The sequence below is a fragment of the Talpa occidentalis genome, unplaced genomic scaffold (assembly GCF_014898055.3).
Source record: "Talpa occidentalis isolate TD23 unplaced genomic scaffold, MPIMG_talOcc4v2.1 talOcc4.11, whole genome shotgun sequence".
Taxonomy (NCBI): domain Eukaryota; kingdom Metazoa; phylum Chordata; class Mammalia; order Eulipotyphla; family Talpidae; genus Talpa; species Talpa occidentalis.
The window spans coordinates 48,563,333-48,588,517 of record NW_023601104.1 but is presented as its reverse complement, the minus strand read 5'-3'; the positions used below and the strand labels follow the sequence as shown (position 1 = coordinate 48,588,517).

General features: G+C 39.1%; 1 protein-coding gene and 1 pseudogene across 3 annotated transcripts in view; both read right to left on the bottom strand.

Annotated features, from left to right (window-relative positions):
* Positions 1 to 25,185, bottom strand: part of AKAP6 (A-kinase anchoring protein 6) — a 529,429-nt gene that overhangs the window by 381,961 nt on the left and 122,283 nt on the right. The gene's annotated exons all lie outside the window — the stretch shown is intronic.
* Positions 3,607 to 4,456, bottom strand: LOC119238998 (60S ribosomal protein L6-like; annotated as a pseudogene).

The window sequence follows — 25,185 nt, the reverse complement described above, 5'->3', positions numbered from 1 at the left end:
GTACACAAAACTTGTATGCCTTTCCTTATTCCCTTATTCTCATCTCTTTTATCTTTCTCTTGGTTAGTATACAATTGGCACTGGGTTGCTCTTCTACATTCATATTCTATGGGATGCCAAAAGGGGCAGATCTTTCTTGCAAATTTTCTGGAGTAATTTCTACAAACACCTGCCTGTTGAATGACCTGTACATCATGGTCAAGTCAGTACAATAATGCTTTACCTCACAAAGCTTGCCATTTTTTCTAACTTCATTTTCTTTTTACTCAGTCCTCCATGCCTTTGTCAAATGTATGATGTGCAAACACTATTTCCCATTCACTAGGGTGTCTTTTTGTTTTAATGATAGTTTGTTTCACTGTGTAGAGCTTTTCTGTTTGCTGTAGTACCATTTGTTTATATTCTCTTTTGAAGAAACTCACTTCAAATATAGAGACACAGATATGTTAAAATTTAAATAGAAAATCTAGAGAATCTTTTAATATTAAGCAAAGTGGACTTCAGAGCAAGCAATAATGCCAAGGAATAATGCCAATAATGGTAAAGGAGTCAATCCATCAAGAGGACGTAGCAATCCTACAGTTTTAAACTCCTCACATAGTCTGAAAATACACGAAGCAAAATCTTATGGAACCAAATGGAGAAAGGTCTTCTTTTGAAAAGTCTTTTCAAATATCCTACCCATTTTAATTGGGTTATTTGCTTTCTTGTTGAATGACAAGAGATTTATATTTTTTTAAAACTCATTGAACTGCATACTTTAAATTAGTGCACTTTATTAATATAAATTATACTTCAATAAGGTTGATTTAGAAAAATAAAGGTAAACCTTATGTTGGAAGAAGAATTTAGTTGTCACCTGCCTTTTCAATTCTTGTATTCAATAAAAGTTATTTAAAACTTAAAGCATACAACAAGGCAAGATGCATAATGTTATCACATTTGAATTAAAATAAATGTGTATGCACATAAATGGCAAAGACAAATGCCAGGAAGGTAATTATCTAAATATTTATTTGGGTTATTCTCAGATCCAAGCCAAGGGTGAATTTTACCTTGTAAATCTTATTTTTATAGGGGGTCAATCAATAACAACACTGTTAAAGCCTCCATGTGGGAATACTGTCATATAAAACACTTGCCCTAAAAATTGTTTATCTGCATATTCCTGGCAGGCAAATGACCAACACTATATAAGACTGGAAAATCACTATGACAAATCTCAGGCAACTCCAACATTTCCTTTCTCTGCAGTTCCTTCTCTGCTCTCTTCATTAAGATGTCTGTATTCGGGCCTCCCTGGTGGCGCAACGGTTGAGCGCTGGGTTACAAAGCTACCCGCGGCCTCTGCGGCGCTGGTTTGATCCCCGGCTGCTCCCCGGCCACCAGAGGAGGGTCCCACATGGCGCGCAGACCTCTCCTGCCGCCCGCTGCTCCCCTCAGCAGTGTACTTCAGTCCTTCTGCCTGCTCTGCTCCTCGCTCTGGCTCTGGTGAATTCTCTCACCCTCCCGCGCTTCTGACTGTACCCAGTGCATGTATAAACAAACAAACAAACAAATAAATAAAACATGCCTCTTAAAAAAAAAAAAAAAGATGTCTGTATTCTCCAGCTCTTTCTCTCTCTTCTCTTTGCCAGATGTGTCAAGATATGAAGAATATTAGTCATCTACATTTATCGCCTTTGGTCACCATAAAATAGAAGTCAGGCTAAAAGGTCTATTCACTGAAGAAGACAGTATTTCTTCTCATAAGATTTCTCTTCCAGGAACCAAACTTTTTTTTCCTCGAGTCTCCCAAATATTTTTGGTTTTCAGGTATATGTGATATATGCACATATGTCCAAGGTACAATACAAAGTCCACAGGATATGGGGCCTCCCTGGTGGCGTAAGGGGTTAAGTCACAGCACTATGAAGCTATCCGCAGCCACTGCAGCATGAGTTTGATCTATGGCCAGGGAGGTGATCCACATGGCACAGCAGACCTCTCCTGACTTGCCTGTTGCTCCCTCAGCAGTGTTCAGTAGATCTGCCTGCTCTCTTTCCTACTCTGTCTCTGGTGAATCTTCTCACCACCCACACCTCTGGCCTATACCCCAGTTCTTGTATGAATGAATAAATAAATCTTTAAAAAAACCCAAGACCGTAGATACAGAGAACAGTGTGGAGTAGGAATGGGGGACAAAATGGGTGAAAAGTATCAAAAAGTCCAAACTTTCAGTTATAAAATAATAAGTCATGTGGTTTAATGTACATTTTTATAACTATAGTCAATAATACTGTATTGCATATTTAAAAGTTGCTAAGAAAGTAGATCTTAAAAGTTCTCATCACAAGAAAATAAATTTGTAACTTTGTATGGTGACAGATATTTATTAGACTTATTATGATGATTATTTTTTAATATATAGAAATATTGAATATTATGTAGCATACCAGAAACTAACATGATATTATATGTCAATTATACCCCAAGAAGGAAAAAAAGAAAAACAAAAAAAGATGGTTTCTAGATCAAAGTAGGAAGACATGGATACCACAAAGAAATTTTAAATGCTCTCCTTAGATAATAAATAAATACATATTTTTGAATGCAACTGAAATTATCATCTTCCTTTTCAGGGATACTGTTTAGTAATAACAGATTACTATAATCCAGGAGAAAGTGAAGCCTTATTTTATGTCTTTTGTCTTTCTTCAAATGATATTCTCTCTCTCAATCTCTCCAAGCAACCCCTCTCATTCTGCCCTCATCCCCATGCTTCTCCTTCCTACCTACCCTCTCTGCTCCACCTCTACTCTCCCATTGCACAAACATGAGTAGAGCATCACAGTCAACAATCCAAAAACTAATAAAGTAATTGAGCCCTTTGGGGGTACAAGATTCACAGCAATAAAATTAATAATAATAATGAGGTAAAGATTCACAGCAATAAAATTAATAATGAGGTTCATGCAATGAATATTAATTTATGCTGATTAGCTCACCCAGAAATAGATTAAGAGTAATCTCCATCTCCACTAGGTGACTCCATCAGCTTTATGTTGACACTTGGTGTGGTAGCCCTGGGGTATCATACAGAGAGCCAGTGACTTCTGTGTAGACCAGGAAATTTTAGGTCAGAGTCTATTGAGAACTTATTGTCTTCCCTGCCAGAGTTCAGATGGGCCACAGCTGCCCTCTCAACTGCCCAAACATCAGGGATGAGCTAGTTCAAAAGAATATGCTTTGAAAAAAAGCAAACCTCTTAATATAGTAGGTTTCCACACATTCGTACAGAAACATGTGGGAACAGAAATCGTAGAAATTTCCAGTTACTTCTTGCTGGTAAAGACACTGCAAGTTTTTCCTGGTTGGTAATAAAAGTCTGGGTGGAGGGAAATAAATTCTCCAAAGCAAGAAAAGAAAGCTATAGATTCAACATCAGGACATTAGTGAAAAAGACCTGAATAAGACGAGAACACATATATTTTAGTCAGGGAGTTTGTAACTTCCTAGTCAGGAGATACTGGAGATCAAATAAGAAAATTAAACTGAAGTTATTTATAGTTTTCTTTTTTTGTTTTTTAAAATAATCATCATTTAATTAGATTCTTTATAGGAAATTTAGAACACCAATTTGTAAGGGTAAATTCCACTTGTGAGAACAAACACAGAGTGGAGGTAGCCCTGGAGCTAAGGAATGGCTTTGATTTTTAGCAGACTACGTGCATCCACAGCCTTCTGACCAACTTTGCACTGCTCTGTAATCTCGTATTTCTTCTTTGTGTTGAAGATCTCATCTTCTTGATGTTGGGATTTACACAGTTTCTTCTTCCTGAAGTATCAGTGAGATGTTTTGAGATTTTCCACTGATGATATCAGTTTTGGTAGAGGTGGTGATGACAAATTTCTGGTGTAACCTATGCAGGGGAACTGGATTGAGGGACAGAGGTCCAGTCACAAGTAGAAGCAAGCCTCTTCCCAGCTGCTTCAAGAAATTACCCTCTTGCCTCTGTGCCACCCTGTTAGGATGATCAGAATGGTTCCAGGAGTGATGCCAGCTCGCAGATTTCTCACATGCTGACCTAAGGGGTTTTTGCTGTGGCTCATCAGCTTTCAGGGTACATCTTCAGAAGGATAATATATAGGCATTTTGCAAAGTTTAACCACTTGGGTACTGCCATTCTTGTCACCGCCAACTGGTTTTGTGACAGTAGCAAGAAACTTCTCCTTTGTCTTTTCAATCCTGGATTTAGCTGCTGGATACTTCCTCTTGTACATGGCCTTTCTGAAATGCATAGCAATGGGGAATATCTGCCAATTCCTTTCACTAGAACAGGGTTTCGCCTTCAGTGGGGCTTCCTCTTCTTAGGAGTTCTGTCCTTGGCCTTCTTAATCTTGCCACCAACATCAACTTTCTTGGCTTCGGTTTTTTCTCTTTAATAGCTACCTTCTCAGGTTTTTCACCTGCCATCTTGCAAGATGGGAAACACCGATACTTTTCTTTAAATTAACAATTAATAACCTGAGGTTCTTCATATATTAATCCCTTAACTGCTTTAACAAAGTTCCCAATAAAGAACCTGGTGGTCTGTCATTGAGGAGAGATATCTATGGAGACATGATCCCAGGGGGAAATTGTAGTTCCTATACCCAGAGCACAGAGAAATCCCTTATACACTGGCACCTGTATAAAATTTATTTCTTTCTAGTGACCACTAGTGCAAGCAACAAATAATAATAATAATAATAATTATCTCAGTAAAACAATTTCCACTCAAACCAATGCTATGAAAAGATAAAGAATTCCACTCTTCTATGATCATGTGACCTGAACACTCCCATCCCCCTTCAAAGCTTGAATCAGAAAAAATGTGTAAATAAATGTCTTTGATCTGTATAATGACTGCAGCTTTTATTCCTCAGAAAATGTGCTATTTCAGTTCCTTCTTTCCAGGGTATCATGAAACTAGGGGCTTTTTTATTGTGAGTAAATTCAAAGCAAAACTTGTGACAGCATCATTACAGGCAAAGTACCAAAGTAATTCAGAACCATCTCTCATTTTAAATTTGCTCCTTGCAGATCTTCTAACGCCAAATAAATCAAAGCATAGAATATCCATAAAAACCGCATTAATTCCATAAGCATCCATTACCATAAGTGGAATCAATTTTTGCAATTATGACTTTCATTGTTAACATCATCCATACCCCTTCACCTATCCTAAATACCTCACCCCATTCTAATCCCTCCCCAGCCCTGCACATAGGAGCATAAAGCATTTTCAGAGTTTATGTACACTTGGCACTATGTTAGTGACAATCATTCTCCCCAAAACCAAAACAAGCAAAAAATAGTGTGGACTTTGTTCTTCCCTTTTCAGGGAGATCATTTTAGGGTGGGGCTATACCACAAAACAGGTTGAACCAGTTCCTATTAAACCAGTTCATCAGAGAAAATATAACAGCAAAAGGAGCACCAGCCTGGGGCCAGGAAACTGAGGTTCTGGTCCTTGCTCTACCACATGTTTTCACATTAAACAAATAATTTCACCCCTCTAAAATTCAAGAAGCAAGATTTAGGTCCCCTCCATTGCCAAAATTTTATGATTCTATGACTTCTAGGTTGTCATTATCAGCTATCCCTTGCTTCTCTCCTTCCCATATCACTAGACAGTAGTAACAAAAATTGAGGTGACAACCTCAAAATTTCCCGGAGTTTTATGCCCTGCTCCCCCATGAACATTTGTCTAGTGGTATTAAAAATACCCTGACTACTCTTCAGGTTAGGGCAATATAAATCACAGATCCTATAACCTTATTATTAGAACTAACTTAGTCTAGGTGGGAAGTCTTCCTTCTAATACCCTAGCAAGAAGGAAAGACAACAACCAAATTCCTCTAAATGAGAGTTAACTAATGATGAAGTGAGGAGCTGCATTTCACTAAGGCTTAAATTCTCAAGGCAGCAGATATGACAAATGATGTTCATTTTGAAAAACATTCTAGAAGATACATTAAAAAAGCACCACACAAAAGAGTAATACATGACCCCTTAAAAACATGACTTTCCGCCAGTGTTGAAACAGGAAACTCTTTCTTGGGTTAATAAGAAAAGGATGAAAAGGTTAACTTGTATTCAACTGATCTACACCAGAATCACCTTCAGCTCAGGGAATGTCCCACTCTAGACAGCCAGAGAAAGGGAGATGAGATCCACTGAGGAAAGCAAAAGTGTGTGGAGCTCTCAATCAGGAGTGAATAGACATGTAAAAAGACTCACAATAACTAAATTTCTCTCCAAGTGCCCAGCTGAATTTGCATAGATTTTGTTACAAAATCATTAACTCTAATATACCTGTCACAGGCAAGCAAAATTGACTTTCTGGGAATGACCAAATTCAAATATTCTGTCTCAATCTCAGCATAAGTGATAAATTACAGGTTTTAGAAACTATACTCACTGTAGAAAATAATACAAGTCCTTGAGATAATATTCATCTGCCTTTTCAGACAGGATGAAACAAGGACACTGTAAATTTATGTGTATACGTGCGCCCGTGCACACACACACACAGGCCTGTCTTGTTTCCTATTAAAAAGCATTGATCTATTTCTGTGGTCAGAATGTGGTATAATATTATTTTTGACAACAGTTAAATAACATTCTTTTAAAGTTGCTTTAAGGCAAATTTTTTGCACACCTACTTATTTTGCTGATCCTTGAAAGTAGTTTCATCTTCATCTTTCTACAGCTAGTAGTTCTAGCAGTTTTTAAGCAGGGGTTAGGGCTCTGGTGCGAGGGTGAGGCCAGTGGAAATACCAAAAGTGTTCAGGTGATGGCAGCAGCACTCTTTGTTGGCCCCCTCTTCCCTGTACAGCTGGCACCTCCTCTCTCCTATCCGAGGCAGCCATGTCTAAGATGTCGCATCTTTCCCATTTCACTGTTTGCTTTTTTTCCCCGTTGGCACAGTTGCCCTCCCATACAAAGCAAAAGCAATGCACGCTTCCTCACTCCCCCACACCACAGGCAGTGAATCTCAACAAACATCTATCTAGGTCTACTCTGGACATGCCTCTCTGTCAGTGTCACAGCACGTGTCACTGAATCCTACTAAGCTTTCCTTCTGAGATGAGATGAGATGATGAAGCTGAGGGCATAATGCCATTGGTCATAAGACAGCAAATTTCCTAAATTGAGACATCTGTAATATTTATGAGCATTTACAGTGTGCTGAGCATTACACTAAATACTTTTCATGAAACAGCTCATTTAATCTTTATTACAACTTATTAAGTAGAACTAATTATTATCTCCAAATTACTGATGAGAAAACTATGTTACCAAGAGGGCACATAACTTGCCCAAAGCTCATAAAGTATGTGGTAGGACCAGGATCTGAAACTGGGATATTTGACTCTAAAGTAGGTACAAAGATGTCCTCACCTCAGAGCCTCCCTCCGAAACCCAAGTCTCAGATATCAGGGTAGACTCCAGGTAGAATTCCAGGGGTAATTTCCCAACCAATGGTTTAGTTGGTGAAGGGACTGAAGGTATTGGTATCAGCAAAGCAGAAGAAAATGGAAACAGTCACAAAAAACAAGGGAGGGAAGAAAAATGAATGTTTGTTTAAGACCTGCAGAATGACTCACAGTCTTGGGAGATATGTATTATTAATTTTATTTTCACAGATAGGATACTGAGGCCCAGAGTGTTAAATAACATGCCAAAGGTAAGTTAAAACTCTACTGTGTTGGAGATGAGTAGGTAGAAATTTCATTCCTCTAAGGTAAAAGAGGGAGGAGAGATCCCCCAGACAGTGGGACTCTGTCTCTGGGCAGGTGAGGGTCAGAAGACCCTGAAGCACCTTGGGTAGACATGCCATGGAGCCTGTTTTGGGCCAGATGAGGTAAGTTACAAAGGAGGGAGGGACAATGAAGCAGAGGCCCAGAAAAAAGGTTAAGGAGTTATGGGGGGAACTTCTCTTGGGCTTGCTATGCACTCCCAGCCTTCCCTCTAACTCAAGTTTTGCTCAGCCTCCTAGTTCCCCTACTGCTCTGCCTCCAGATCTGTCTCCTTTTCTCTCTCTTATTTAATTGCCCAAACAATGGAACTAAATCATACTTTAGTTTTATAAATGTATTGGATAAAGTAAGATATTTCTAATTCAATTTTTAAATTAGCTAAACAGATAATTTTCTATCTCTACCACTACCCAGAAACATCACTGAAACTATAAACAACTTTCTCTTCATAAATAAGAGGTTGTTTTTGGATATTTTCTAAATATGGTGTTTTTTTTTTAAATAAAAAGGTTTCTCCTTAGCTACTTTGGATGTGTATTTCTCCCACTATATTATCATCTTTTAAAATAAGACTGGGAATTTGTGTGTTTAATTGTTAGACCCTGATAAAAAAAAATGCTAAGGAAAATCCTCCTTTGTAAGAAACTCTCACTTGAAATCTTCTCAGAAAGTGAAAGCTCTGAAGCAGATGGCCGCTTTCTGTACCCAACTAAAAATGATTTCAATGATAGGGGGTTAATCTTCTCATGTAACAAGGAGTCTAACAGCAGATGATTCTGGAGGTGGTGCAAGGGTTTAAGGACATCATTAACAACCAGAACTTTCTGTCCTTCAGCTAGACATTGTTTCTCCTTATAAAAGAGAAAAATTGTGTACCTTTTTAACTATATTCCTCTTTAAGGAAGAATTTTTTTATTATTTTAATTTGTGAACCAAAATCTTCCACAAGATAAAACACAACTACAAGCCCAAACATAAGTGAGAAATACCTCTCAAAATCTTCATTCATTCACCAAACATTTATTAAAATCAATAAACTGCACTCTCCAGGTGCTTTTATTCTGGTACACAAAGGACAGAAACACATTAAAACGGATCTCACAAGTCACCTGATCAAGCGCTAAGTGTGAAGAAAGAACAGAGTAGAAAATCCAGTGAGGAGACACAGGGACCTGCTCATCTCCAACACAGTAGAGTTTTAATTTACCTTTGGCATGTTATTTAACACTCTGGGCCTCAGCTATTTGAAGACACAGGGAAAGACCTCATAGAAAAGTCTCTCCATCTAGTCTTGAAAGATACACAGGCATTTATGAAGTGAAACATGCAGAATTTTCTGGGCAGGATGTAATACAGAATCAGGTCAGATGATAAAATGCTTTAGATGCCCAGCTGACACAAGAGGGGTGTCCTTAAATCTGAGAATGATATGATCGATCAGGTTCAAATCTTAGAAATAAAACTTTTAACAGTGTAGATACAAGTTTGTACAAGAAAGTAAACAAAGAGGGGGTCATCCACAAGATGTGACAAGGGACTAGATATGACAGTAATGGGGAAGAGGGAAAAGATGGGCAAGATCATGGATTTGTAAGGTGGACAGGACAGGGTTAAATGATTAGAAGTGGGAGGAGATGTCAAGAAAATTCACAGATTTTCAGGTTAGGTGGAGGATAGATGGAAGGTGATACCTCTCACAGAAATTGAAAATGAAGATCTTGGCAGAAGTTGCTGATCTCAGTTATGAAGTGGTAAGTTTGAAGGCAGAGGCATCTCTGCTCATAGGAAAAGGTTGACATTGTGGAAGTGGAGCAGAGAGGAAAGAAAAAGAAGTAGGAGGCTCAAGAAGAAGGAGTGACAGGAAGTGAGGAACAGACAAGTTGGAGAGACAAAGTGAAAAGAGAGAAGGAATAGTCTTTATACTTTACCTTATAAGAAAAATATGAAACTAACTCAGGTCTCCCAATTGTTCTCCAGGCAACTCTGTGTAAAATAAGAGCAGGACAGAAACAGAGAACACATGATCTGTAACACAGAGGACAACTGGCAGCAGCAAGAAAGAAGCAGAAAGAATGAGAAATAATTTATTTCCCACCTTGTTCCAAATATTTAATGAGTTGGGTACTTTTTTTCAAAGCTAAGTAGCCTGAAGTAATTTCATAAAGAAGAAAATAATCCTGTAATTTTCAATTGTCCTTAAAGAAATTACTCTATTAGGTAATTATTAAGTTCAATTATCTGGAAATTTCACTTAGGTGAAATGGTGTTTGTGAGAGTGTCTAGATAAAATAAGTATTTCCATTTATAAATATTCATTTTTCTCCAATCATTTGAAATGAAACATGTCCTGAAAAGAAGTGTTTTTGGTCACCTCACTAGTTTTAGAATAATACTGGGGGTGAATGAGAACAATTTAAAAGTCACTTCAGTGCAGATTCCAATGGAGCATCACATGAGCACAACCAACAAATATAATTTCCTGGTGATGATTAAGTTGGTCCCTCTTTCCCAGTAGGCACACAGTCCTCAGTCACTTTCCTCTCTTCCAGGCACGAGCCCCCACTGACTTCAAAGGAAGCTTTAAAAATGGATTAAAGCAAAGATCATATATTGACTTCAAAGGGAGCACTGAAAACACAGAAGATATTTCACAGGAGAGGGGATGGAGATGGGAATTTTTTTTCTATTATTATTTCATGCTTAATGAATACCATCAGCATTCCCTTCCTTCTGCAACACTTCCCATTTGTTCATTAAAAAAAAATCTAATACTTGCTCTAAATATTTTTGTATTATTACATTGATGCTAAATGTTAGTTTGTTCCCTACATAGTAGGGCAGCCATAACTATATAATTTTGCCACACTGTGCAAAATATTATCATTGTAATTGCATATCATATCACCATGGAAAATGATGGTAATTATTCTTGATAGCATAGTCAAGAATATAGCATAGCCAGATTCTTGTTATACATAGTCAGATCTAATTCTTCGAACTCTCTTCCTCTCCCAGATTGCAAATTACTTAATATAATAAACTTAGAACTTTTGGTATAAGTGATCACTATGCCTGATGCCTCTGAATCTAGATTATCAATTTCCCACCACATTAACATATGTAAAGTCAAATAACTTACTCTTCATGATACTGAAGAAACTCTGAAAATTAAAAAATATACCCCAAGTAGGATTTGCTTTCTCCATAAGAAAAAAAAATCCCACTCATTCTAAAACAATAATTATGATTAATCAGGGCTCAAAAACAAGTATTGTGAGCTAATAAAACTTCTATGGAGCCCTCTGAACTAATGAGCATTCTGGCATTCTGCTCCAGAAGTAGGACATCCAGCTAACAAATAAATACGACTTGAATGCAGACAGGGGATGATGTGTAGGAGAGAAGCAGTCAGTTTGTTCAAATGTTCAGGCCTTTCTAGGGATCTTCATGCTCCTGTGACCACCTGTACTCCTGATTGGTCTGTCTCTCTCAGCATAACTCACCCCAACTTGTAGACTTCTTCTTTCCTTCCTTCCTTCTTTCCTTTCTTCCTTCCTTCCTTCCTTCCTCCCTCCCTCCCACTCCTCTTCCTGCGCTTCCTCCTCCTCCTCCTCCTTTTCCTCTTCCTCCCCTTCTTATTCTCTCTCTCTCTCTCTCTCTCTCTCTCTCTTTCCCCACCCCCTTTCTCTCTCTGTCTGTCTGTCTCTCTCACTCATAAACATACTTCTGTATGACTTAACCATGTGTGGGAGTAGTGAGCCACATGATGCAGAAAAGAGTGTGGGAGAGCATCAAAGACAGCCCTCCTCCATCCCCGTGGGGAAAACAGAGGAGGGCATAGTATGTTATACAACTCAAAGAAGAGAAAGATCAGACACAACATCATGTTTGATTAAATTCCGTATAAGGACTCGCATATGAAATGATGAAGCCAGTGACATTACTGCCAACAGTATGTCAGATAAGCAAGAGAAATAATTGCATCAAACCAGTAAGAATGATATAAAGGGTACAGGAATGCTCTGATTTAGATAAGAAATCCAAGTCTGATTTTAAATCATAAAATAAAGTGAAAAACTACTCAAGAAAAGTGATATTTCCAAGACATTATGGTATATACCAGGTGCAGTTAGGACAAAGATGAACAAATGTTACCTTCCTCAGTTTACTCCTCAACTGAATCTAAAAGTAAACAGTTCAAATAAAATATACACCAAAAACATACATTCCCCTTAATCTCAAATAAACTGATTTGAGTCTAAATTGCAGATAAGTTTTTTAAACAAAAAAAAACCCCTTTTATTTAAAAGAAAAAGTATTTATTTCTTCTGTGTTTTGTACACTTTATTTATCCACAAAGTAACTCTGATGAAACAATTACTACATGAGAAACACTGTCTAGGTACTATATAAGACTCCAAAATGAAATAGACATGGACTCCGTCTTCCTGGGGCTACCAGAGGGTGCAGGACACGGTTGATGGCATCACCAAGGATGTGTTCCATGACCATCAAGAATGGGAGGCAAATAAAAAACTATGTGTATCTCACCTAAAACCACCTAGGGAATAGTAAGGTCATGTTTCACTTGGAGCTTTTCAGGACTCTAGTTCTCAGTAAAGTTTATAAATTTTTCATGAGGAAAAGTAGAATGGGCCCCAACGTCAAATTAGTTCACATAAGCTTGATAGGTACTTGATAGACAACATCTTTGATGGGCTAATATAACTTGCAGATTTTGAAGAAGAAATAGTTGGCAACATTTCTCAAACTTACTAAACTACAGGACACTCTTTTTGACAGAGCAACTTAAAACTCACAAAATACTTAAGGAAGTTCTAGAAAAGTTGGAGTATATGTATAAGACATGGAGCATTTCAAATTGGCCGGTCTCCACTAAGTGAAGAGTAATTAGAAGACACACTGAAAAAGCAGGTAAAGGTTAGATCATGGAGGAATCTGACCCACCAACTATTCTCACCTGAAAGCTCACTTTCTTCCTCCACGTGCTAAGGCAAATCTGATAACTTCAGTTCAAACACTGGATCTGCCACTTAATAACTGCAAACCTTCAGCAAACTACTTGACTTTTCTATCCCTGAGATCCCTTATTTCCTCTTCTATAAATAGGGTTGTGATGAGGACTCATGAATTCCACATAATACCAGGAACACAGTAAGCACCTAGTAAATATCTATCTATCTATCTATCTATCTATCTATCTATCTATCTATCTATCTATCTATCTATCTATCTATCTATGGTTTGGTTTCCTTTCTAACCTTCTGACTATTCTTCTGCTTACCTGAGCATTTTCTTTTGTTCCTTAAATATTGGCATTTCACAGCCTTCTAATCATTTTCAGTATTCTCATAAGAAAAAGTCTCCAAAACTTCCAAAATATCTTGCTTTGGAAGTTCCTAACCCCTCCTTCTACTGTGTTTTTAAAAACTGCCAATTAATAATTCAATACTTGATTCCAAAAACCCAAATGTTGCAGTCTCTCTATTTTAAGTGTCCAAAAATCAAAAATGTAATTTTTAGCAACTTCATATATTATAAAGCAGTTTTACTCTACTGAAAAAATGTGACTCTTTACCGGTTCTTTGGACTGACATTTAACTTGAATAACTAGTACTTCTTATTCATTACAAACACTACATCTGATCCACTAAATTTTGACTGGCCCAGGGGTCACTGAACTAAAGCATCCCCTTCTCCACCTAATAGTGTATTTATTTACAAAAATCTTCAGCAGTGACTTGGAACTCATCTATAATCAAAGAATCTATCAAAAGAAAAGAAAAATATTAAGTTAATAAACACCATTACAAAATGATTACAACTTTGATTTACCTAATAAGCCTTTCCTGACTCCCAGCCTTTTAGGTAGTCTGCTCAGAACCACCATTACTTAAGGCAATATAGTTGTTCACATCCTCTACTGAGGGACTTGAAGAGAGGCTCTCTATTCCCAGGACATGGAACAAAAACTAGTTAAGTAATTAGTAAACATGTGTTGAAAGGAAGGGAGGGAGGGAAAAAGAAAGAGAGGTGTCAAGAGAAAGAGAGGTTGAGATTATGGCTCATATGTCTTGCTTATGACAACTTTTAGGCCATAGAAAACAATTATTTTTAGGAATTAATTTTCATGTTTCTGAAATTTTCTTGCTGCAGTATAATGTAGAAGTAGTAATCTTCCATTTCTGCTCTTCTATTTACAGTTGCAACTATCAAATAGCTCTTCTCAAAAGGATATCAACCCAAGTGAGTTTATTTTTTTTAATAAATCTTTTTTTTTAAAGATTTATTTATTTATGCAAGAGCTGGGGTACAGGCCAGAGGCAGGAGGATGAGAGAATTCACCAGAGACACAGCTGGGAGCAGAACAGGCAGACGGACCAAAAACACTGCTGAGGAGAGCAGGGGGCAAGGCAGGAGAGGTCTGACATACCATGTGGGTATCTCCCTGGTTGGTCAGGAATGGAACCCACACTGCAGAGGCTGCGGACAGCTTTATAGTGCTGCACTCAACCTGCTGCACCACCGGGGAGGCCCCCAAGTGAGTTTAAATAAACTGATTCGTTGACTCAGTTTTGCACCATCAAAAGTCATCAGGAGTCACTCTTCTACCTCTTATTCAAGGAAAGAGGATATAGTTATGGAAAGAATACACAAAGAATGACACAGATCCCTCCAATACTAAAACCTGCCCAAATTTTACAAGCATTCCTCATGACATGATGTGGACAAGATAATAGGGCAAAAGTGTTTGTATACCAGTAAGCCTAGAAAATACAAAACCCAAAGATCTTTAGCCACTGACTCCTTTGTTTACATTTTGAGAACCTTTAAAGAGTAATATATTTTAGCTTTAAGGGATTATGATTCTTTGTCCTCCCCACAATCATTTTACAGTGAAGTAAAATAGTTATTTTATGAAAATTACTCAGTCTTCCTTCCATTTCCCCGACACTAATAGAGCTATTAGTTTCCTCCATGATCAATTAATAAGTTATTTATGACTAAACCTCAGGACTGTACAGTTCTAGAAACTGCAGAACTATTAATGGTCATGCACTTAGTACAATAGTCTTAGTCTGTAGAAAATCAAACTTAGTCATTATTTGGGTTCACTTCTGATTATTAAGCATTTAAATAGAATTTTTCCCATCTAGCATGTTCAGGAATGATTTCTATAAACATTCCTCATAAGAACCTAGAACACCACCATCAGATTAATAGTATTATCATTATAAGGCAAAAAATGATGGTGGCTGTGGACCAAAAAATCATTTCCCTTCTGTGTAAAGGTGGTACTACTCCCCAGAGATCAAGCACCAAACTACTTCTCCAAAAACTTTTCTGCTAATTTTTACATGGCCTTTCAGTTTTGCTAGTTGCTCTTTTGAAGAACTGCAGATGTTTTAGAATCTCTGACCCTTTCCTGTAGACACCATACATCATATATTCTGTAGCCAAAGTGAACAAAGCATACTGTCTTAGAAATAACTGTCATGATCCAAGTGCCCAACAACAGATGAATAGATGAAGAAGTTTTGGTGTATATACAATGGAATATTAATTGTGCATAAAAAATAAAATATTGCCATTTGTGACAATATGAATGGAGGTTGAAGGGATTATACTAAGTGAAAACAAGTGAAAAAGAGAAAGACAAATACTGCTAAGATTTCATTAATTTATGTAATATAAAGGGGAAAAAAAGTAATTGAACAAACAAAAACAAATCTTTAGACTCTATCAATAGAATGGTGGTACTAGCAGGGAGGGAATAGGTAGAGGGGCTGGTTATTGGTGGTGAATGATGACTGGACATTTGGTGGTGGGTATAATGTAATATCTACAGTTGTTGAGGTGAGATACTACACATCTGAAACCTACACAGTGTTGTAGGTTGGGTGATTTCTTGGCTTAAATAACTGCACTAATTTGTTCAGTATATATACACACACACACACACACACACACACACACACACACACACACACACACATATATATATATATAAAATCTGTCAGGCTGATCTTCCCTTATTTCTTTGTTTCCAAAATGTTTATTGATTCCATTGAGAATTTTGACTAAGTTGACCATGATGTGTACAAGATAACAGGGCAAGAGAAAACCAATAGTAGATCTAATAACCTTGTCTAACAGTTAATGATTCCCAGGTCTTTATAGGGCTTTGGTGCCACACTCTATTCACTATTTGGACAGCAGATTTCTCTCTAAGTGCTTCTCAGACCGATCTTCTTCCTTCTACTTCACTGTACATTCTGGTACCAATCCTGGCTATCTTTCACCTGGGTCTCTGCAGTGACCAATCTCTACTTCCAGTCTTGCTTCTCTTCAGCGTAGTTCCCACATTTTATAAGGGTATCCATCTTTCCTGCTTTGCCCAGTTTGTCCTTTTGTTCCAGAATAATTATTGTTATTAATGATTACTTTCATTCTGAAAAGTGTCCCCCCTGACCTCAGTGGGTAAAATTATATGCCTAATTTTAATTAGCATAACTCTGATCCTATCATACCCTTCTGTAATCCTTTTAGTGGCAGTGTCCCGTACCCCTGGAGTAACTTCCTCAACAAAGTTTTATAACTTCTCAAAGCCCACTAAACTGTAAGTACTGTGAGGATAGGGTTTTTTTTTAAGATTTATTTATTCAGGCATACAAGAACTGGGGTACAGGCCAGAGATGCCGGGGGTGAGAGGATTCACCAGAGACAGAATGGGAAACAGAACAGGTAGACTGACTGAAATACACTGCTGAGGGGAGCAGCAGGCGAGACAGGAGACATATGCTTCGCCATGTGGGTTTCTCCCTGGCCGGCCTGGGATTGAACTCATGCTGCAGAGGCTGTGGATTGCTTCACAGTGTGGTACTTAACCCCTTGCACCACCAGGGAGAACCAGAATAGGGATTTTTTTAAATAATTTCTGTTAACTGCTATAACCCCGGGGCCCTGAACAGTGCCTATTACATAGCAGGTACTCAGACATATATTGAGCAGTTAAGGAACCCCACAGTTTGAGCACTGTCTACATCTTCTACTCATCTCTATCTTCTCTTTTTCATAGTCTAATCTTCAGTACAACTGTACATTTAGTTCTTTTCTTATCTCAAGGCCTTCGCATATGTTCTTCTTCTGCCTGGTACATTGTCCTCCTTCCCCCATTTCTACCTCTCTCATCCTCCTAATCTCCTTGCTTAATTCCTTTAGGGTGCAGTTTGAATACCACTTCCCTTGGAAGCCTTCTCTACCTGTCCAGCTAGTAAATATCCTCCCATTATTTATGCTCATACCACTCTGACACCTACCACAATGTCTCCTGGCTAGAAGGCAATTAATAAGTTACTACTAAATTAATGAAAATAAGCTAATGTGACCATAAAAGGACACTATAAAGATACACTATGAAATGATAGGGATGATAGTCCTACCTTACTTTGAAATGAGCTATGCTCAGGCCTGGGTACCATATAATAAGGAAAACATCGCCCCTGCCTGCACAGAGAAAATTAATCAAGAGGGTTAACTAGGAAGAAAGGAGGGGCGTGAACCCAGTGGACTGTGGAGGCAGGTGTGGTAACACACATTTGCAGAGTGAGATCTACGCCCCTAAAACATATGCATTGTTATAAATCAGTGTTACCATGTTACCTTAACAAACCTGATTTTTCTTAAAGAAATAGGGTTAACTGGGCCTCCCCAGTGGCGCAGCGATTCAGCACTGGGTTGCAAAGCTACCCGCAGCCTCTGCAGTGCTGGTTCGATCCCCAGCTGCTCCCCGGCCACCGGAGGAGGGTCCCACATGGCGCGCAGATCTCTCCTGCCGCCCGCTGCTCCCCTCAGCAGTGTACTTCGGTCCTTCTGCCTGCTCTGCAACCCGCTCTGGCTCTGGTGAATTCTCTCACCCTCCCGCGCTTCTGACTGTACCCAGTGCTTAAATAAATAAATAAATCTTTAAAAAAAAAAAAAAGAAATAGGGTTAACAGATAGCAAAACAAAAAAAGAGATAGGCCAGCCCAGAATAGACAAAAGGGATAAAGAGCAGGAAGAAGGAAATAATGGACATGAGAACTGCTTTCAAATTTATAAAAGAAAGATTAAACATCTTTTATATGACTCTCTGGGATCAATGGAAAGAAATTAGAGGTCAAAAGGTAGGAGGGGGCAGTTAGCAGTCAAAGTCACATGAAAATCAATGTTTTGTCTGTGAAGCACTGAGTTTCCTATCTCCAGAGGCATTCAAATTGCAACTGGTAACAACAAATGTTGGCAAGGATATGGAGAAAAAGGAACTCTCCTACAGTGCTGGTGGGAGTGCAAACTGGTCCAACCACTATGGAAAGCTGCCTGGAGGTTCCTCAGTCTACTAAAAATGGAGCTGCCATATGACCCGGCAATTCCACTCCTAGGGAATTGCCCAAAGGACACAAAACTATTGATTCAAAAAGATGCCTGCACCCCTACATTTACTGCAGCACTATTCACAATAGGTAAGAGATGGAAACAACCCAAATTCCCAAAAATAGATGCTGGATCAAGAAGATGTGGCATGTGTACACAATGGAACACTATTCAGCAATCAAAAAAGATAAACTATTCCATTCAAAGCAACATGGATGGACCTAGAAGGTATCATGCTCTGTAAAAAAAGCCAGAAGGAGAAAAAAATATCGAATGGTTTCACTTATAGGAGGAATGTATGGGAACGAAATAAGGGATCAGGGAAATAATAAAACGAAACTAGCAGGCAACCATAAATCAGAGACATTCTGTGAGGGAGGAGGAGGAAAAGGGATCAAAACAGGGGAGAGAAGAGCACAAGGGATTATGATGAAGGTTCATGGGTGAACTGGTGGTGGGAATTTTACAGGGAATACTCATTAATGTAAAAGATATAAATTTAAAAAATATATTTAAAAAAAATAGAAGGGAAGTCTAAAACAGACACCTATGCAGATCTGCCTGAGCTAGCTGGGAATTCATCCCTATCATCAACATACACACCTGGGGGAAAAAACTATGCTGGATCAAGTAGGACAAAAAGCAAGTTTAGTCAGCAGAATACTAAAGGTGATACAACCGATGAGGATAAATCATAAAATCATAAAAGTAAGGTTGATAGCGATCCATTCCTATTTAAAAATACAATAAAAATATACAAATAGATACTGGAATCAGTAGTCAATTTTTAACAAAAGCAAAGAAAAAGAAATATATATTCACTTTAACTTGAGGTAAAGAGAAAGACCTTATCTTTTTCACAATAAATAATATATAATCACACATGTTCATAATCTTAGCTCCTAAGTCATTAATAATTTAAAAAACAAATAAGCAAGGAGATGGGGTTTTGACCACTTAATTCCATCAGCAAAAACACTTCTGGCCACTTCATATTCTCATTCATATTCTTAACACAAGCTTTAAATGACTGGTGTAAAAGTGCATACCTTACTAGGCTCTGAGATAAGGTTCCAGGTAACAAACATACAACACTGACCTCTGTTTTGGTGGCTCATTTGTTTTGTTAGACTGGGAGAAGAAAGAAATTCCCAGCTGCAAGCTGAAGAAGTAGCTGGGCCTCTCTTATTCAAAAGAGCTTGTCCCAGGGGAGCAGGACTACTGTTCCCAGGAGGGCTTCCAAAGATCTTCTGAATAATTCATGGAGCTACCACTGCAGGGAATTTTAGAATGCCCTTATGTTTGGGTACTATACAGGTCCCTTTCAAGAACCTCTTGCAGAGCTTTGTGGAGAGAGAGTCTGGCTGACTTGTAAAACACCCTGTACCTTAGAACTTCTTTTCCTGAGCCTCCATGACCTTTCTTTCACCTAGGGGTCATATTTGAGATTTGAACACCTCAATTTTCATAACTAACATTTTTAATGAACAGATTAAATATAAATAAAAATGTTTGTTACACCTTTGATGACTAACACCTTTCCACAATTACTGAGAAGGAGAGGGAGAAGGATTTCTAATTCCTACATAAAGGAAAAGATTTCACTTTACTTAAAAAAGAAACACAGTAAGAGACAGACTATGCAATACAAGTTAAAGTCAACATGTTACAGGACAGGATGAGAGGTACTGCAGGACCTGTAAACCTGCATGTTCTATGTGAGTTCTGCTATTTGCTGCATAAAAACAAAACACTAGTGCATAAGACCTTCAAGTTACAAAAATTCCAAAAATTAAAAGACTTGGTTCTCAGGAAGATTGTCTTGCTCTCACAATAGTTTTCTAAAGACTTGGTCTGAAGTCAGATTATCTCCCAAGCTGAACACAGACATCCCCTCCCCATCCCGGGCCCCCAGCCTCAATCAGGACCAGCGACTGGGTGGTGTATGAAACAAGCTATCAGCCAGTCTGACAACCATTTACAGAGGACTCTGACCCCAAAGGGACTGTCTCAAAAGGAATTATTATAACTCCTGGGGATTCTCAACATCAAGCTTAGCACAAGTGACCCATTGTAGGTAAAGGAGGACTCGTTAGCAAGTATAATAATGAAGTTGGCTATTAGGCATCAAACCACTGCAAATGAACAGGAACAGGAAGGGAGGTGGGGGAAGGCAAGGGTATCCAGGCAAGAGCAGAGATAGCTCCTCATGGATGGGGGTAAGAAGGGAACGATAGGATACAGGGGGAAGTGGGACTAAGACCAACAGATTGTTGTTTGATGTGTGTGGTTGTGCTTACACGTTTATTTTAATAAGAGAGTTTTTCTGGGCCTCCCTGGTGGCACAGGCGGTTGAGCGCACCGCTGTGAAGCTCTCCACAGCCTCTGCAGTGCCCGTTCGATCCCCGCTGGCCTCGGAGTAACCCACATGGCAAGCAGACCTCTCCTTTCTTGCCCGTTGCTCCCCTCAGCAGTGTATTTCGTCAGTCTGCCTGTTCTGTTCCCTGCTCAGTCACTGGTGAATCCTCTCACGCTCCCGTGCATCTGGCCTGTACCCTGGCTCTTGTATAAATAAAATAAATCTTTAAAAAAAAAAAAGAGAGTTTTCTTAAGATTTATTTATTTATGCATATAAGAGCCGGGGTACAGGCCAGAGGTGCAGAGTAAGAGAATTCACCACAGAGAGGAGAACAGAACAGGCAGATTGTCTGAAATACACTGCTGAGGGAAGCAGCGAGCAAGACAGGAGAGGTCTGCTGTGCCATAGGTCAGCACCAGGCCAGGGATCAAATTAGTGCTGCAGTGGCTGCTGATAGCTTCAGCAGCTGAGACTTAACCCCTTGCACCACCAGGGAGGCCCAATAAGAAAGATTTTTGAGGGTATTTTGCCCTAAAGTGAAGAGTTAATGAAGAAAGAATAGTTCGAAGACACAGGGAGTAGAGAGGGGCTAACAGAGGGCAAGAACCACAGCAAGAAAGAGGGGTGATCTAACTGCAGACAAACTGCAGACAAATGAGGGACAGCTCTCCCCTAAGGAAAGAGGCAATGGTGCGTGCAAATGTCAGTAAGCAAACCTATGACAAGGAAGCAAGGAGTCCACACCCTAGGATCAACAGTCTCTTGATGAAGTTTGTGGAGGAAGTGGAGGCACAGTTTTCCCTAGTGGCAAGGCGGGGTTGGGGAGGGGGCAGGTAGGGGAGTGAGGGAACAGGAGTTTGAGATCAAAGTTTCAACTAGTTAATAAAAGGACAGAGGAAAGGCTCACTAGGAGGATTGTCAGATGACTCAGAGACCCTCCTGTTGGAGTAGACCCGATGCCGGGACCCAGGGGGAGAGCTTCACAGGGTAGACCCAGGTTCCGGTATCCCAGAAGTAGCACCTACAAGAGATCACAAGAGAGAACAAAGTCCCTGAGTGCTAGGGCAGCTGGAGGAAAATGTTGAAAGGAGGTAGGGAAGGATCGTAATCAGAATTAAAGATTTAGTTGGCCATACAAGGCACATATTATAAGATGAGCTCCAAAGGAAGGTTCTATGGTGTCCTAGTGTTGTCAATAAGTCCTGATGACTTATCAGACACTCTTCACAGCAGGTGTCCCTGTAAGTGCCTGACAAAAGGGAGAAACCATACCTCCAGCACAAAGCAACAATGTAAAATGCCTACCTGGTGACAGAAAACTCCCAATTAGAGCCTTTCCCTACTGTCCCATGACTTAATCATTAGGTAAGCAACTTTATTTTCCTGCAATGACTCATTTAATATAGGTACTGCCACCCCATAGCTTACACAAATAAGGGAGAGATAAGAACAGACAGGAAGCAATTAGGAAATGCTGTGTTGCATCCTGTCATCTGCTGCAGAGTGCCTGCCAGGCAGGGAGGGCCTCAGGCCTGAGAACCCAGGGCATGCCTACCTTGGTTCACTACACCAACTTGGGCATATGACTTAGACTCTGAATGTCAGCCTTACTGCCTATAATATACAGAGTTTGACCTAGAATTTAAATAATTTCTGAAGTATTTCTAAGTCTTTTATTCTTATAGTTCCAGCATTAATTCTCTTTATAAATTAAATGCCTGATTCCAGAGTTCAAGCATCTCTGGCAACCTAAATCTAACACTTAGCAACAACAAAACAGAAAATTCTGAGTGAGATCCTGATTTGATTCTCTTGATTTGCTGTCTGTGCTGTCAACTACTATGCAGAAAGGTTTTTCCCAATAGGGAATACAGTATACAAATTGTGGGAAATTATTCAAAAATCCCCCTTCTCACTTTTTCTTTAGAGTATAAACTTTATCTCATTTCCCTTGACATTTTCTCCTTCCCTCAAAAGGAATCCTTGTGCACTGTTGGTGAAAATGTATGTAGACTGGCCTAGGCCCTATGAAAAACAATATGAAGACTTCTCAAAATATTAAAAATAGATCTACCATATGATCCAGCAATTCACTCCCACGTATCTCCTTAAAAAATGCAAAACACTAAAACGCTAATTCAAATGGATATACACATATGCACCCCTATGTTCACTGCAGCACTATTTATAATGGCCAACTTATGGAAACAACCTAAGTATCCAAGGACAGATGAGTTGATTTGGAAGATGTGGTATATACACACAATGGGATACTACTTGGCCATTAAAAAAAGCTAAACTCTTGCCATTTACAACATCATTGTAAAGAGGAGGTTATTCTTAAAAAAAAAAAAAGAGGAGGTTATTCTAAGCAAAATAAATCAGAACGAGAAAGATAAATTCTAGATGGTGTCATTTATATGTGAAATTTAGAGGAAAAAGTCAGATAAACCCAAAACTAATAACAAACTCTAGAAATCTTACTGTAGAACAGAGGCTACCAGAGGGGCCAAAGAATCATGGAAGGCAAAAGACTATGATGGCAGCCTATGGGTGTCTTGATAGTGGCTGTGGTGCAGTAACAGATACCTGAAGGGGGAGATCCCATACCTCTATATCATATACAGTTTTATAAACCAATGTTACCTCAATTTGGAAAGGAAAGGAAAGGAAAGGAAAAGGAAAAGGAAAAGGAAAAGAAAGGAAAGGACAGGACAGGACAGGAAAGGAAGGAAAGGAAGGAATTTTTTCCTTTCCCTTGAAATTTCTCTATTTTATTGCAGGAATGAGATAGCAAATGGGCAGCACTGGGGTAGAGAGAGAGGATATGGTCCAAATGTATAAAAGATTGGAAATACCACCAGTGTTAAAGATTAAATATATGGGTGTATCTACACACAATTTATCTAAAGGAAAAGCAGTTACATATTTGATACTTACTTAGATAATCCCATTACCTCCCACCATCACCATCATCTTCTTCCAACAGATAGGGTGGGGGTTACGGAGGGACACTGGCACTAGAGTGCAAAACTATAGTCAAATAGACCACACTGTTGTGTGCACCAGGCAGTACCCAATATTCCAGCAGTTTCCAAGGGCCTGTTTGTGGTAAAATGTAAGGGAAGCTTACAACAGAGGCCTTTCTGTATCAGTACATAGAAGAATCCCAGAGAGTACCATCTCCTCGTCAGTTTATTTCCTTCAAAACCTGTCATTTCCTTTTGCATATCTTTGTTTTTCTACTCAGCTTTTACATAATTCAGAATTACTGTCTTAACCATCTTCACCCCAGTGTAAGGCAACTTCTTGCCACCACTTTCTGTTTCTCCTGTTCTCTCTCTTGGTGCTCAGATTGGAGATACAATACCAAGCAAGAGAGACACAATCCCTCAGTGTACTTACAACCGTATGGAGAAAACAATCCAACCTCTTTCATTATTTTCTTGTCTATGCAATTATTACTCCCTCATCTTCTGTCTCTGCAACAGCCCAACCACCTTTTTATTTTTAGCCAAGATGGCAACTCTTCTGAAGCTTCCTCTCCTCCCCCAGGTGGGCTTAAAAGCTTGTTTTCCTGTGTCTCAGCACTAAGTACATAATCCACCTGTTATTAGTAAAGGTTTTGTTGGTTGGTTGACTGGTTGGTTTTTTTTAGCTCCTGTCTATTCACTAGGACAATAAATTCTTTAAGAAAAGCAACTGTGGGGCCTCCTTGGTGGCGCAAGGGGTTAAGCACCAAGCTATGAAGCAATCCACAGCCTCTACAGCACTGAGTTCAATCCCCGGCCAGCCAAGGAGCAACTCACATGGCACAGCAGACCTCTCCAGACTCACCCGCTGCTCCCTCAGCAGTGTTTTTCAGTACATCTGCCTGTTCTGCTTCCCACTATGTCTCTGGTGAATCCTCTCACCCCCACCCCCGCATCTCTGGCCTGTACCCCAGCTCTTGTATGCATAAATAAATAAATCTTTAAAAAAAAAAAAAAGACAGGCAACTGTGTTTTCTCTCTGTAGCTCCAATGCCCAAAAGAGTGTGGCAACTAGCACTGAACTAACCAAAACGTGAAAATTAGTCCATATTTCAAATAATATTCCATTCATTCAGTTATTCAAGTTACAAACTTCAGAGCCATCCTTGGATCATCCTTTTCAGTCTTTCCCTATGCCATCAAGTTCTGATAAATAACTCTGAAGTACTGATTCCTTTTTCACTATCCAAACCCACAGTCTCCAAACTGCACAGCATTGCGCAGTCCCAGTTTTCTCACCTGAGTTATGATAATAACTTGATCACCACTTTCAGCCCTCCCACCAGTGACTGATCTTTCATGTTGTTACAACAATGATTTTTTTTTTTTTTTTTTTTTTTTTTTTAACACTGAAGGTACACATCTTTTATTTATTTGTTTGTTTGTTTGTTTGTTTATTTGTTGTTTGTTTGTTTATTTATTTATTATTTGTTTGTTTATTTATACAAGCACTGGGTACAGTTGGAAGCCCGGGAGGGTGAGAGAATTCACCAGAGTCAGAGCAGGGAGCAGAGCAGGCAGAAGACCGAAGTACACTGCTGAGGGGAGCAGTGGGCGGCAGGAGAGGTCTGC